Source organism: Eulemur rufifrons, chromosome 7 (genome assembly GCF_041146395.1).
Source record: "Eulemur rufifrons isolate Redbay chromosome 7, OSU_ERuf_1, whole genome shotgun sequence".
Classification (NCBI taxonomy): domain Eukaryota; kingdom Metazoa; phylum Chordata; class Mammalia; order Primates; family Lemuridae; genus Eulemur; species Eulemur rufifrons.
Window position 1 is genome coordinate 76,451,026 of NC_090989.1, and position 15,890 is coordinate 76,466,915.

The window sequence follows — 15,890 nt, forward strand, 5'->3', positions numbered from 1 at the left end:
CCCAACTCCCTTTCCCCTTCCTTTAAGACAAAAAGGAGCCCAATTTAAGATGATCACCAATTTAAGATGATTACTTGGGATATTAGTTTACCATGTTCTCGGTTTGCTGGCTTTCCTTGCCCCAACACCTTGCCTCTTGACTTACTGGCTGTCCTGCAGCGAGTGGCACGAGCTTGACCTCAGTGCCAGGATGACATCTGGAGCCATCTGCTGCTCAGGCCCAGGGGCTAAGCCTGCTAAGAAAACTCATAGCGACCAGGTTTATTCTGCCCACATGCTACAAGCCAATAACTGTGGTGATGGGTTTTGCAAAAAACAAAAAGATTTTATTCACAAGGCTTCCATGTGAGGAGACAGAAGAACAAATCTCAAATCCACCTCCCCCAAAATAGGGGTTGGGATAGAAAGTGGGATGGTCTGAAGTATGGAGAAAGGTGAGTGGCAGGTAGGAAAAATGAGGTAATCAGGATTTCTGTGCAGGCATAATCAAGCTGCATGTCTCCTCAGAGGACCCTTATGCGGAAAATGGCATTGTTAAGATGATCTGAGGGTGGAGTTTTTGACCCTCTGACATCAAAAGGTCACTCTTTAGGCACCCACATAGGCCCATTTGAAGGGTCAGTGGTCTTAACTGGCCTGAACTGGACAAAAGTTGCCCCCCTGGTTCCTGAAAAATACCTTTAAGCACCTATTACTATAGTGTCTCACAGTCAGAGATGCTGTCAATAAGGAAGCTAATAGGAGTTTCCTTCTGTATTATTTGGATAGTAACTTGCTAGTGGGAGTTTTAAGAACAACTAGTAAAGTAAGAGATTAAAAGTGAGCAAGGCAGCTTGAGTTTGGCAGGCTTAATCAGGTTAGCCTTCAGTTCCAAAACCATTCAAAAGAGCAAAGATCATACTAAAAGAAACCTCTGAGAAAGAACCAGAAGAAATGTGTAAAATCAAAATAACTAAAGCAAAAATTTACAAGTTTTCAAGGAGGGGGGAGTTTGTTTCCCAACGTCTATGGAAACCTTCTTGGCCTCAGGCCCCAGAAGGTCCACTACTGGAATGTTGGGGTTTGCCTCGATAGACAACCATTTGGATATTTTTTGGTAGAGAGAACTTCCATGAGCTTGAAGAAAGCTGAGCCCCAGAGAGCAGAGGTGACCAGCACAGAGCTGCTCAGCTAGTCGAGGCCACTGATGCCCATTCTTGACAGCCATTTCCTCTTTTTCAGCACAGGTGATCTTACAACCAGAGGCAGAATTACCCGTGCTCTGTTCCAAGACTGTGATGAACATGTGCCCTAGAGAAGCAGGGTCTTCGACCACCTCCACACTAAGCCAGTGTCAGGAGACAAGTAGCTCAAAACTATATCCTTCAATGAGCTTTCCTCCTGTCCTGACTCACTTTACCAAACCCTCTCCCCTGTCCCCAGGGATCACTTCTCAGATTAACTACTTGCACCAAGTTCTTGTCTCAGGCTCTGCTTTTAAAAGAACCTCAACTAAGACAAAAAACAATTCATTTTATTTTTCTTCATTTTCTTCCCATGTATAAAATAGTCAGTTTACAGCACTGTGGTAAATCACTTGGAAGTCATCACTACCATCCTCATAACAAGAGAAAAGCTGAACAAACTGAAAATCAACATATTTTCTTAAATCCGTCAGAGAATTGAGGTCACAGGGAAAGCCGCCACCCTGAAAACTGGAGACACAGATGGGTGGATATGGAGAATCACAGCTTACCAGAGCCAAAGCCCAGGAACAGAAGCCCAAAGCTGGAACTACTTACTGGTAGGGTAGGAACACTTTAAATTATAGTTGGTGATTGCTGGAAGCTCAGTGAGAATAAGCGTGAGAATCAGAAGCTACAGGGGGCTCAGTTTTAAGGGGGTGGGTTCCTTTCATGAGTTCTTACCTCCAGAAGCCCCACCAGGTCGTCACTGTGAAGATGGAGAAAAATCTTCTTGTGGTTCCAGTAGGGGAGGAGAAAAATAACCATTTTTTAAATTACCAGATCCCTGTGTTCTCCCTAACACTGTCTGCCCTCAAGGGAATTTTCAACAGAGCCTAACAGACTTGAGTTCACCAGAGCCTACCCAACCTGAGAGAAGGAAAATACTCAGTGCCAGCCCTCTCTGGCCTCAATGTTGAGGTGGGAACCACTCCACTTGTCCCCACACATGACTGCCTTTCTGCATGGCAATGAGGACAAAGCCCACCACGCTTGCAGTGACAGGAGAGGAGAAGCTGGCATAGCCTCAAGGAGGCAGGGCCACCTGTGTGCTTGTCTCTGGGTGAGCAGCCAGATCCCACCCAGTTCAGACTAATTCTCTACTCAGCTCATAATATCTGGGGGAGAAATAAAAAATTCAGCCAGTCGTCATAATTTCTAAACATGCTACAAGAATCATTAAGCCATCAAGCTATGGAAGAGATTTTAAAGGTCCTCTAAATCCCATTCTTTACTTGTTGGCTTTGTAATAGTTAACATTTGAATTATAAGTAAAAATTTGTATACTATCCCTGAATAAGTCAATGGGAAAAGTAATGGACTTAAAATTAGAAGACAAGGGTGTAAATTCCACCTCCAACGCTTACTGAGTTACTTACATCTTTGACCCCTAATGTCTGTAAAATGTAAATAGTAATACCCATCCATTAGATTTAATGATATGTATACCAATATAATATACTTATGGGCCATAATGACAAAATATCAGATAGTATTATTTCAGGAAAGAAAGATGTGAAGAGGCTTGAAGTAATAGCATTTGGATGGAATAGAACATTTGAACTCAATAAAGACTGAGAAAGAGATAAGGGCCCACATATGGAAAAGTGACAATTAAACCAAAAATCTAGAAAGTGTCTGTGTGTTGAAGAGGAAGAAACCAAAAGATAAGATGAATAACTAAAATTTGGAGCACTTCATCTCTTAGAATGCAGCTTCGCCCCCATCCTTATATGGTCCCTGCAATAACTCAGTGGCTGACGATCTTACCAAGGACGTTTCAGAATGGGCGCATCTAATGGAGCTTTATGAGATACAGGTGTCCAAGCCCACACCTGGAAATGGATTTCACAGGTCCAAAGTGGGGTCTCGGATTTATAAAAAGCTCCAAGAATGATACTGAAATATATTCCTGGATGAAAATCACTATGAATAAAAAATCTGAAACTCAGGAAGTTTGAGTGACTTGCCAAGATCTAACACCACGAGTGGTGGAGGCGGGATGTGAAGCAAGGTCATGTGCTTTCTTCCGCGGTGAAATCCGGAAGGCAAGGTCAGCCTTCATGAGTCTAGTCATTATGGCTGAACTGACCTGGCACCAGAAAGCAGCTTGCTCTCTGATGGACAGAGTCCAGGAGACAGCCTCAGTCATAAAGTATGAATTTAATTAATGGCAGAGCACATCGAAAGCAAGAGAGGACAGAGCAAAGCAGACATCATTTAGGGCCATTACAATGCAAGGCTGAGGAGAGGCCAGGCTGCCTGGCCCCGACAACGCCAATAGGCAGCGACGTGACTTTTTACCTCTGCAGACTGAGTCTGGGCACAAGAACGCAGCAGGGGCCTCAGTGACCACCTGCAACCCTCCTGATGTCAGTGAGAATTGCAAGTCTGTGCAAAGAGCAGCCAAGACCCCAGGAAACAAGCAAAAAACAAGCAGGTTCACACAGGGGTGGTTGGTGAGTATATTAAAGGATTTCTGTTTTTTTGCCTCAATGCAGATGTTCTGCAAAGATTCAGACTTGTCCCCCTCCTTCCCCAGGCAAATTCACAAGATTCTTGCTGGAGTAGTTTCAGAATTTGACCTAGAGTCTTCCATAGAAATTATTGATTTCTCCTGAGTTCATTCTGATAGATCATTTTCACAGCCTGTTCTGTGTACCTCTCTGTGGGGCACTCTTCAGTTCTCAGCCACAGGATCATGAGTTAGGTTTTCTATTGTTGTTGGGGCAAAGAGGTCAGTTCTCTCTCCCTGCCAGCTCTTCCAACAGAGATTTTTTATTTTTTCATTTTCATTTTTAAAAATACAGATACATTATAACCCTGGTTCATGAGGAAGGGCTAGGCTGGCCCTGTGCACTTTAATTATGGGGTATCCATCACATGTATCAAGAATGAAGAGAGAGATCGGTGAGGGCCACTGGTTCAGAACAAAACCCACCGTGTGCACGACACGCTCCGGAGTCAGCGGGCTGGACATCACAGGTAGTGCATGTTGCTTTGGGCTGCAGGACCGCTGCACTGTTTCCTCTCCTTGCTCTTCCCTCACAGCCCCAGGGTTTATAATGCTCTGTCTTAGTCAATTTTGGTCACAGCTTGATGGATGTCGTAAGGCTGTAAACACTGTGAGGTTTTATTTTTTGTGTGTATTTTCTCCTACTTTGTATTTGTTATAATCCATGTCACCCAATAACAAATTAATTTTTGGATCCACTGTTTGTTCTTGTTAAGCTCCTGAGGTTTGGAAAATGAATATTCAGAGGATGAATATGTGAAACTGAGCTGAAAATTATTCTGGCACAGATATATGGGGAGAAGAAAATGCAATATTTTCCCAGTGAATTTGGTAAACATAAAGAGGACCAGATAAGGGCTAAGGGGACCTGGATTTGAATTAGGCTGCGCCACTAGCCGATTGCCATAACCTAGATGAGTTCCTTCACCTACCTGCCTTGGCTTCCTTTTCTGTGAAATAAAGCACTGGACTAGGTGGCCTCCAAGTTCATTTCCAGTTCTGGCACTCTGCAGGTGGATCAGGCCTCTGGCTGTACATTAGGTAATGCAGGAGGTCTTCTTCTATCTCGTGTTGGTGCTATGATAGGTTGTCACAAAAGTGTAGTGGAGTGACGTCTTCCTGCATCATTGAGGTCAAGGGACAACCTCCTGGTAGAGCTCACTTTCCCCCAGAGAAAGCTGGGGAGTGGAGGTGAAGCTGGAAGAGGAGGAGGACAGTGTATGTAAGTCAGTGCCCGGGAAGAAGGAAAGGTGGTAAAGTAGGTAGGATTACTCTCCGTGAGGACGGAAGATTCTCTAGAATGATGACTGCTTGAAAATAACAAAAAAAGACCTTCCATGTGCAACAGGAAGCATTTTATCCCCGATAACTCCAAAGGGTTGAACTATATGCAGGGGAGAGAAACTGCAAGGAGGGCAACTCACTTAACACAGGGATGACTGAGCACAACATTCCAAGCCACACAAGATGGTGTGCGTTATCCCATCCACCAGTTCCCTCCCACCAGTGGTAGCCCGAGAAGTTTTCTTTTTCTTTTTTTTTTTTTTTTGAGACAGAGTCTTGCTTTGTCACCCCAGGCTAGAGTGCAGTGTCTTCATCATAGCTCACTGCAACCTTAGACTCCTTGGGCTCAAGTGATCCTCCTGCCTCAGCCTCCTGAATAGCTGGGACTACAGGCATGCACCACCACGCCTGGCTAATTTTCCTATTTTTAGTAGAGACCAGGGTCTCGATCTTGCTCATGCTGGTCTCGAACTCTGAGCTCAAGCAATCCTCCAGCCTTGTCCTCCCAGAGTGCTAGGATTACAGGCATGAGCCCAGGATTACCGCACCCAGCCCAGGAATTTTGATGTAGCATAAAGAAGGCTAGATTAAGAATTAAAGACTTGGATTCAAATCCAAGTTCTGCCAGGACTGGGCTGCAATGCCTGGATGGTGTGGCCATGTGATGAGGATACTGAATAGCTCAGCACCAAATGTCAACTAGAGAAGATGACTCTAAGGCCTCTCCAGTCCTAGATTTATGAAAATCTTCAGGTGTATCTCCCTTGTCACCTGGAATTGAAAATAAAATATGGTAGAAATTGGCACGGCTCTGCTAGGTCTGGTGTAAGTCAAACTCTTATTAAGTGGGTTGAGCGGGTGTTTGTTTACAAAAAGATTATCATAAAATCTAGGCTACTACGTTCTCCGTAGCTTCCTCAAGTCCATGCGCACACAATGATCTGTACTCACTTGTAGACTTCTGAAATGTTTCCATTCTTTTCTGCATAATTTCCTTAAGTGTAAGTGCTAGACAGATATGAAGTATAACAGTATTATTGAGTATAGCTTTATAGGTAAAACCCAACATAGAACTGAAACAAAGCAAGACATTACTTAGACCCTGCACTTACCAGGAGAGGCATGATATACTTTTACTCTGCCAAGACAAGTCAGCTTTGATGAAGAAAATCCATCTCCTACTCCTGACTCCATTCATTTTCAATGCCCTTCACCTCCATCCTTTTAAGTCACCTAGTCCCATGGCCACATACTGGACCTTATTATGTTCTAGGTCATCTCTCTGTCTAACTACATCTAGCTCTCTAATTCTGCTACGCCCACCAAGTGTATTGTTAGACCTTGCCAGTCCCTGACCTCTCCATCCATCAGTGCCTTTACCTCCTTCTCTCCTTATTTAGAAGATGTAGTCCAACACTAGAAATTGTCCCATGTGATGGTAAAAATCTCAACCTAGGATTAATCTACTTCCTGCTTTATTCAAATATTTAAGTAGCCTGCTGAGTGCTGTTAGGAAAACACACACACACACACACACAGTGATGCCATTGCACACTTATGTTCCTCTATCTCAATAGAGCCTTCCATATTGTCCATAAATCTCTCTGCTTTCTTTTCTCCTGCTTTGCTATAGCTATTTCAACCTGTGTTCACTATCTACAAAATTCCATCTCTGCTGTTTCATTAGCTCACTCTCAGGAGGTGACCTTACCTCCTTCACAGGGAAAGCTGAAATCCTCAAAATGAGAATTTCCTCAAATGTATGCCAAACCTATAAACTTTCTTTGGTCTGTCCTCATGCTTTCATCCTTGCTTCCTGCTTAATAGTAGAGCATCCTCCAACCTAAGTTGAACAATGACGTCGGTCCTTCCCCAAACCCTGACATTTTAATTTCCTGTATTCTATATATCTACATGTTTTTTTTTTTTTTACTGGCCCCTTCTACTCAGCATTTAAACATGTTGAAGTAAGTCTTTCTTGACTCAAAAAGCCCCAGTCTTGACCCAAAGGCCCCTTTTAGATACCCCAGTCCCTTTTCCCCCATCACAGCCACAGTTCTCAAATGAGGTGCCTCCACTCACTGATTTCCTTCCTCACTTCCCACTCGCCCCTCGAGACATCCCCGCTGACCTCGCTCCTTCACACACCACTGAAACTCGTCTCACTGCAGTCACCCTCAAATTCCTTATTGCTGAATCTACTGGGAAATTCTCCATCTTCATATTGTATACTATGAATTGCATACTGTGGCCTCTTGGAAGCCATCTTTCTTCGACTCCTATAATACCACACAGCCTGGTTTGGTTTGGTTTTGCTTTTTTCTTCAAGTTGCTGGCCACTTTCTAAATGTCCTTTGGAAGTTCTTTGTCCTATGCCTTTTAGTGTTCATCTAAGCACCGCCTTCTTGTCTCATGCCACATTCTTCCTGGGCTGCCCCATGCAGTCCCACATATGATTGCATCATATACCCTGATGCCAACACACAGTGCCTACCTCTCCAGTTTTCTGACCTTATCCTCAGGTACCCTGGATGCCTCCACTTCAATTTTCACAGGACCTTCAATGTGTCCATAATTCCATTTGTTGTTTTCTTTCCCAAGCCAGCTCCTTCACCTTTGTTTCCTGTTTCAGCCAATGAACCCACAGCCATCACCTACTAGTGCAGCTGGAAGCCAGGATGCCAAATTACCCCTTTCTCCATGTTCCCGAACACTGCATCAAACAAATCACCATACCCGGCCAATTCCTCTTCCTAAGTTAATATCGCTCAAATCCCTTCATTCCCTCTGCTACCATCCTACCTGGGTTACCATTACCTCTGTCCTTCCTGACTCTAAGCTGCACCCAGAGTGATCTATTTGGGTAACCAGTGGAGAATTTCATCATGCCAGTCCTTTGCTGAATACCTCCTAAAAGGAAGGCCAAACTCCTCAATTTGACCCCAGAATGCTTCATGACTTGACCTTTGTTTATCTCTTTAGATCAGGATTTCTCAACCTCAGCACTATTGGTATTTAGGGCTGAACAAATCTTTGTGGTGGGAGGTTTCCCTGTGTACTCTAGGATGTTTAACAGCATCCCTGGCCTCTACCTTCTAGACGCCAGTGGCATCAGCACCCCAATTGTGATAATTAAAATGTCTCCAGACATTGCCAAATATCCCCTGGAGAACGAAATTAAACCTACTTGAGATCTACTACTTTAGGCTAATGTCTTACTACTCTCTACATCTATAGGTTTGAAGTTCTAGCCATACTCAACTTTTCTCTATTCCACTAAGGAGCCATTTTATACTTATTTTATTATTTTTAATATTTGTAAGAGCTTTATTGAAATACAATTCATATTGGGGGTTCACAACGCCCCCGATATAACTGGGTCCCCGGGCAGTGTGCTCTGCAAGAGATGGGAGAGACAAAGACATGGGCACAAAAAGTAAGGTGAAAGGGTGTGGGGAAGTCAGGGTACCACCAGCATTTCCATGAGCCAGGTGGCACTGACTGAAATCTAGCACCTGTTTTTATTCTCTTTTTCATGCTATAGATTACAATGATTTCACGTGAAAGGCTCGTGGGTTACAATGTGTAGAAGTTTCAAGTCTCCCCTAATAGTCACAAGATGTCTTAGCTAATTACTCTTTTATCTATAGAAGCAGGAACACAGGCTCGTTACTAAGCACAACTATGGCTTAAGGTATGTACAGATAGTATCTCTGAACTCAGAAGCTGTGGCCCATTGGATTGAGGAACAAAGAGATTCGCACTTCTTATTGGGAGGTTAGCTCCCCGTTAACTGAGCCATTGTACTGAGAAAGGGGGGGGAAGGAGCTCAACCTGGTGTTTTTAAGAATTGGAGCCTGGGTCCCTTCTCCCAGGCTGACATTTCGCAATCTTCCTTGACAGCCATGGGCAGCTTTTTAGGCATGAGGCCCCTCAGGCTTTAAGGTGGGAGTCTGCTTTTCGGTACTCCCAGATCGATTGCTGCAATGTCCCCCAACTGGGCAGTTAACTTCTGCTCTTATCTCTGGCTCCTGCTCAGGCAGCATTCCTTCACCTGCTCTCCTCCCACGGCCTCAGAAATGGGGTCCCTAAGCCCCGGGTGGTCTTATCCTCATCAAATTCACATACCATACTTTTCATCCATTTAAAGTATATAATTCAATGGTTTTTAGTATGTTCACAGAGGGGTATAGCCATTACCACAATCAATTTTAGAATGTTTTCTTTTTATATATATATTTTTAAATCTTTTTTATTTTTTTAAAATTCAGAATATTACAGGGGTACAAAAACTTTGTTTACACATATTGCCTTTGCACTGCCCAACTCAGAGCTACAGGCGTGCCCACCCCCCGGATTTTCATTACCCCAAAAGAAACCCCATACCCACTAGCAGTCTCTCCCAGTTTTCTCCCAATTCCCCCACCTCTAGGCAATTACCAGTATACTTTCTGTCTCTATAGGTTTGCCTTTTCTGGACATTTCCTGTAAGTGGAGTTACACAATATAATACATGGTCTTTTGTGATGGGCTTCTTTCACTTAGAGTAATGTTTTAAAGGTTAATCCATGTTGTAGCATGTGTGATTACTTCATGCCTTTTTAGTGCTGAGTAATACTCTCTACAGTGGTATTTTTGAGGTTTGTTCCTATTTTCTGGACACTCTGCATTTTTTTCTCTTACATTCAGACACTGCTCTTACCTTCATTGTGTGACTCTGTGCTTGAACACTGTCAACCCACAACCTCTACCCAAGCTCTAGAAACAGAGCTGTATTACGGCGTGGCTTGGACTTGCCAATCTAGAGGTCATCTTGCTTTGATCTTATATTAATAACTGGTTTCCTCCTCAGTGAAGACCTTCTTAACCCCGTTTCCTGCCTCCCTTCCTCACCTCTCTCCTCACCCTTGCAACTGAGGTTGGTAAGGTCAGAACTTTTGGGTTGTTAACTGAGTGTCCTGTCCATATTTTTATCAAAGCATCACATCATCTGATGTCTGTCTTTCTAACTAATTTAAACCTTTTGAAGGCAGAGACAATGTATTATTATTAATACTTTCAGTATCTGATACACTGCCTACCACAAGTCAAGTACTTTAATATTTTTATTATTAAAATAATAATTTCAATGAGTGAAAGAATGAGCTACTCCTTTGATAACCTGCCTGATATTGTGGTTTTCTTGGATCTGGACCTGGCCTGACCCTAGTCAGGCTTCCCAGAGATGGAGTCTTTCCTTTTCACAGGTGTGGAAGCTGTGACAGGCCCTGCTGTTAGTCTCTCTGACCGCCTGCCCAAATCACCGACTACTGCCTTGCCCCGGCTTTTATCTTAGATGTACACGTGACGGCCTCTCCTGGATTCCTTACTGACCCTCTTCACGTGGCCTCACTGACTGAACTGCTGTCTTTCCACTCTCACTGTTCCCTTCTGATCTCGTGCTTTAGCCTGTCTCTTGAGCAGCCTAGAGATTTCTTCCAGGGAAGAAGCAAGCAGACAGTCTAGTTTGGGCAGCTGGATCCGCTGTTGTGGAGGTCAGAGAGTAAAATGACTATCTCAAATAGGAGACATTAAGGATAAATTCTTTCTTACTCATTATTGACCGATGCAGAATGGAAAGATGTATTTTGTTCTGTAAGTTTTATTTCATTCTTTATGTAGCAAAAAAAAGCACTAAGTGCTTTACAAATATTAACTTGCCCAATCTTCATAACACCTTCGTGAGGTAGCTGCCATTCTTACCCCTGTTTCACAGGTGGGAGCACAAAGAACTGAAATAACTTGTCCATGGTCACACGGCAGAAGACCCAGAATTCAAAACCAGATGCTCTGACCCTGGAACCTTGTTCTGCTGCCCTCTCGACTCTGGGCCTTTCCACATGGGCTCTCCATGTCAAGAGACTCCTTCAACACCTCTTCACCTGGCCAGCTCCAACCCACCCCTCAAGTCTTAGCTTGGATATTTTTCTCTAATGAGTAAGCATTTTCTGCTGCCCCAAGCCTAGATCTGGTGCCTGCCCCATGTGCTCCATGGTAACTGGTGCTCTTTTATAATAATTCCACACTTACAAATCTATTGACCTCATTATGATCTCTTCCATGACTTAAACTCTTTGAGAGCACAAACATTTTTCTAGCTAGTACACATTGTACTCTCACACTCAGCACTGAAATACAGTTGACCTTTGAACAACAGAGGTTTGAACTGCACGGGTCCACTTACATGCAGATTTTTTTTGCCTCTGCCACCCCCCAGACAGCAAGACCAATCCGTCCTCTTCCTCCTCCTCCTCAGCCTACTCAACATGAAGACAATGAGGATGAAGACCTTTATGATGATCCACTTCCACTTTATGAATAGTAAATATATTTTCTCTTTCTTATGATTTTATTAATAAGATTTTCTTTTCTCTAGCTCCCTTTATTGTAAGAATACAGAACATAATACATATAACTTACAAAGTATGTGTTAACCAACTGTTTATGCTATCAGTAAGGCTTCCAGTCAACAGTAGGCTAAGTAGTTAAGTTTTGGGGGGATCAAACATTAAATGCAAATTTTCAACTGTTTGGGGGGCCAGCACCCCAATCCCCCTGTTGTTCAATGGTCAACGGTACCTAACAAGTCGTAGGTGCTCAAAAATATTTCCTACATGAGTAAATGAATCCAAATATCACTATTTTAATATCAAAGTTTAGTTATTCTATGTTATTCCATGAGCTTCCATTAGCCTCCTTGCTTCCCCTTCATTGAGTTTGAACTTAACAGAGTATCAAAGTGAAATAAAACCAAAATAACAGCTATGGGGCTTTCCCAAATCCGCTCTCAAAATCGGATCACACTATTTTGATAAACTCTGTGGTTGGTAGAATAGGCTCACAAAGCTAAATACATCTCTCCCTGCAATGTCTCTTCTGGAACTTACCTCTACCTCAGAACACACAGGAGGGGCTTTAAAAACCCGAGTATGTTATGGATAACTACCCATTTCCCATTTAACCCTTTCTCCTGGGTAGCAGCTTTGTGGTGGTACAGGGAATATCGAATTGGCCCCATCCCAGCCCTGGGGGCACAGAGAATGCCAAGATGGTTCTAAGCCAATTAGTGAAATCTCATTCTTCAACAACAAAAAGTTGGGGTACTCCGCCCTGAGCCAAGCAGCTCCCTCTCCACCGGGTCATGTGCTGTGCAGAGGTGAACTCTGGAACTGCAGCAACTACTGTCTCCTTAAGGAAGTTCAGCCTTGGGGTGAAGCTGACATCTGAGAGGCAGAGAAGGGAGATCAAAAGAAACTTGGTCCTTGACAACATAACTAGGCTGTGGGAAAAAAAACCCTTGCAAAGTTCAGCTTATCTCAGTTAACTGAGCACCTTGTTCCCTTTATCGTCTGGGCCGGTTTTAATTAGGTTTCCTGGTCTTTGCAGCTTAAAGGGTGTACTGGTCCACTGGAGCGTGTTCAAGGTCATAGGAGCCAGGTGATGTGGAACCCTGAGGGCAAGCAAATAAGGCCACTGCCCCAGCCAACTCCCGGATCACGAAAAACATAGGAAAGAAAAGAAGCCTTGGCAAAGAACTCAAAGACCCTGACCATCCTTGCTTTGAGCCTGCTGTGTAGCCTTGACAGTTTTCAGGAATGCAGACTGCAAAGGAAAACTACTGGAAACCCAAACTTTTTCAGTCTGTCCTTGTCTAGATCTAAAATCTAAAAGGTCCACAAATAATTCTTGAGAAATTCTGGATCAACATCGGATATTGGGAAAGCACAGACTTCTGGAATCTGAGCAACATGTTTACTTTAAATAAAATTGCTAGGGAAAAGAGGGGACATTCAATTTGTATTCCGAGAATGTTTAATTAAATAAATATTTCATTTTAGCAGCATGATGCAGTTTTATAAAGGAAAGACTCTCTGAAAACAAAGAATACTACCAAGAAAATTCAAACAAACAAGAGGGCACTGGATACCAAGGAAAACCAAAGCAGGAGTGTGCAAGTTCAAAAACGTCTCCCAAAATCAAGGAAAAGGGAAAAGGCGGTGAACAACTGAAGAAAAATAAAGATCCGGGGAACAAATGAAGAAGATCTCATTTAGGTATAAATAAAATGTGTTAAGGAAAAAGTACAAATTGAGGAGAATCAATAAAAGAAGGAAGAAAAAATGAAAACTTTCTTAAGTCAAAGAAGAATTAAAGAGGTTTCAGTGTGAAGGGATTTTATAAAGAGCAATCAAAATTAATTAATAATGTTTTACACATACACATACTCTGGCAAATCTTCTAAATATTGAGGTGGGGGTGGGGTGGAACCTACATGGATCTGGGCAAGGATGGGGGAGATGGCTTACCTACAAAGAAACAAAAATTAAGTTGGCTTCAGATCATTCCTCGTTAATATTAAATGCCAGAAGAAAAGAAAGCAACATTTGCAGAGTTTAAAGGAAGAATACTCAGGCTGAAAAGTCTATCCAGTCAAGTTATTTTCACTTGCAAAAGGGGGAAAATACATTTTTAACAAGTTAAACCTCAGATAGTAGTACATATACCTGTACTTCCCAGAAACCTTATTGAAACTGTGCCCTGAAAGATAATTAAAAACTTAGGATGGGAATGTCTTTATGTTAGCTTCTGACATAGTTTTTTACCATATTTAGGATAGTTTACCTTCTTACTATTTTGTGCAGTTTTAATCACTAATATGTGACCTCCATGAGGCAGGAAGTTTTGCGTGTTTTTGTTCACTCCCATACCCAGACTAGAAAAACATCTAGCACATAGTGCTTAAGAAACATTTGTTGGAGGAATGACTCAACTAACCAGAAATGAATGCTGAATCAAGTCCAATGCCTTTCCCCCACAAGGTTTTTCTTTTTTAATAATGTTCTTATTTCCATTCATAGGCTTCCTAATACTGATCCACAATCTAGGAGTGGATGCATAATCCACTCCCGGCCAGTAGAAGCAGCAGATTTTCTGGCCACAATTAATGGTCTAGTGATGGGCATGAGAACTAAGCTGGACCAATGAGACTCCCTCCCGGGGACTTGCGCTGGAGTTGCTGGTACAGAGATGCTTTCATTACACTGCACTGCCAAGCTGATAGAATGTCAATTTGTACCTCCCGGTAGACAGCTTGCCACTGCCAGCTGAAAATGTGCTTGAGAATGAAAGCAACACAAACGAAAGCTTTAAGTACTTGTTTCCAGCATGCCAAAAAACACACTCCTTTATTTTTTGGTAACATGAACAAATAAGTTCCCTTTTTTTCTTAAGTCACTTTGACACGATTTAATATAACACTCATAAATAGAATTGTCTATATTTTTTTATTTTTGTGCACTCCTTGTTAAGTTTTGGTGTCAAGTCTATGCTAGCCCCAAAAAAGATTTGGGGGAATTCTCGTATTATTTATCCTCTGAAATATGTTGTGAAAGCTAACTTTCTTCCACCTATATACAAAAAACACTGGAAAATAGACTTTGACCCAGGAGGAAATTAAAATACAATGTACGCTTTATTACTGGCAAAGCTGGACTGAAAAACATTCTGAGCTCTGCAGCCAAAGCAAGGTCCTCCTAACTGAACTCTCCAGGCACTAGAAGGTTCTGGAGAACCACAGTCTCTCCCACTGAAGCCCCTATTCCCAAATGCACAGGAGTAATGGGGTAATTTTGGTTATTTTAATTTTCCTAAAGACTTATGTATTTCATTTAGATTTTTCATCCAGTTATACTTTTCTCATTCCTAACGCTTTGTATTTTTTATTTTTTCCCTTTATTCAAAGCCCAAATTCCTAGGAACTTGCTTATTTCATTTACCTGTTTAAAGAATCACCTCTTTCATGCATTAATTGTATTTTTTATTTTTAGCATGCTGAGTTATTGATTTATGCTTTTATTTTATTGATTATATAAAGTTAAATAGATTTGCCTTATATTGATAACTTTTCTACTGTCTTGAGTTGAAAGCTTGGTTGTTATTTTGGGCCTTTCAAATTTTTAATAGTCCTTATGCTTATCACCAGCCCACAGTTTTTCCACGTGCTATTCTCATTTTGCTGATTTTTAGATAATTCAGAGTATAGTTTTGATTTAATTTAAATTTCTTTAAAGAAATTTCTTGAAAGAAATCATGAGGCTTCATTTGTTCAGTTTTTGTTTTTAAACTTTTCAAGAGGTTTCAGTTTGATCTACCACTTATGTGGACTTAGCTTGATTGCATGATAGTCCCAGAATGTAGTCCATAAGATTTGTACAATTTGAAATGTATTATTAAGCATTTTTAATAGCTAATTATGTGACTTTTTTCTATTTCTATATATATATGAGAATATATATTCTCAATAAGGTACCCAGTACTAGTTTATCTAGTAAATTCATCCTATTAATTCTATGACTAAACTCATTTATATTTTTTATATATTTTATCTATTTGGTCAATCAAATTCTGAGATGAGGTGTTAAAAAACTCTTTAATTCTATTTTGTCAAATTTTGTTTTTATGCCTAAGGATCATACTTTCTTCATCTTGCAACATATTGTTTATTATACATCAAAGGTTATGACAAATATAGTCTTGGTGTTTTTAATCAAGTAGAAAATATTCTCCTTTTCCATTCTTACTCTTGGCCTCAAAATTTCCTTTATCTGATATTAATAGTACAACCCTCAGGGTTTTTCTTTTTACCATGTGCATTTACTTATTTATTTTACTATATATATTTATGGGTACAATATGTATACATTAAGGAATAATTAAAGTAAGATATCCATCACCTCACATACTTATTTTTTTTGTGGTGGAAATATTTAAAAACTACTGTCTTAGCAATGTTCAAGTGTACAATATGTTATTATTAACTATAGTTCCTA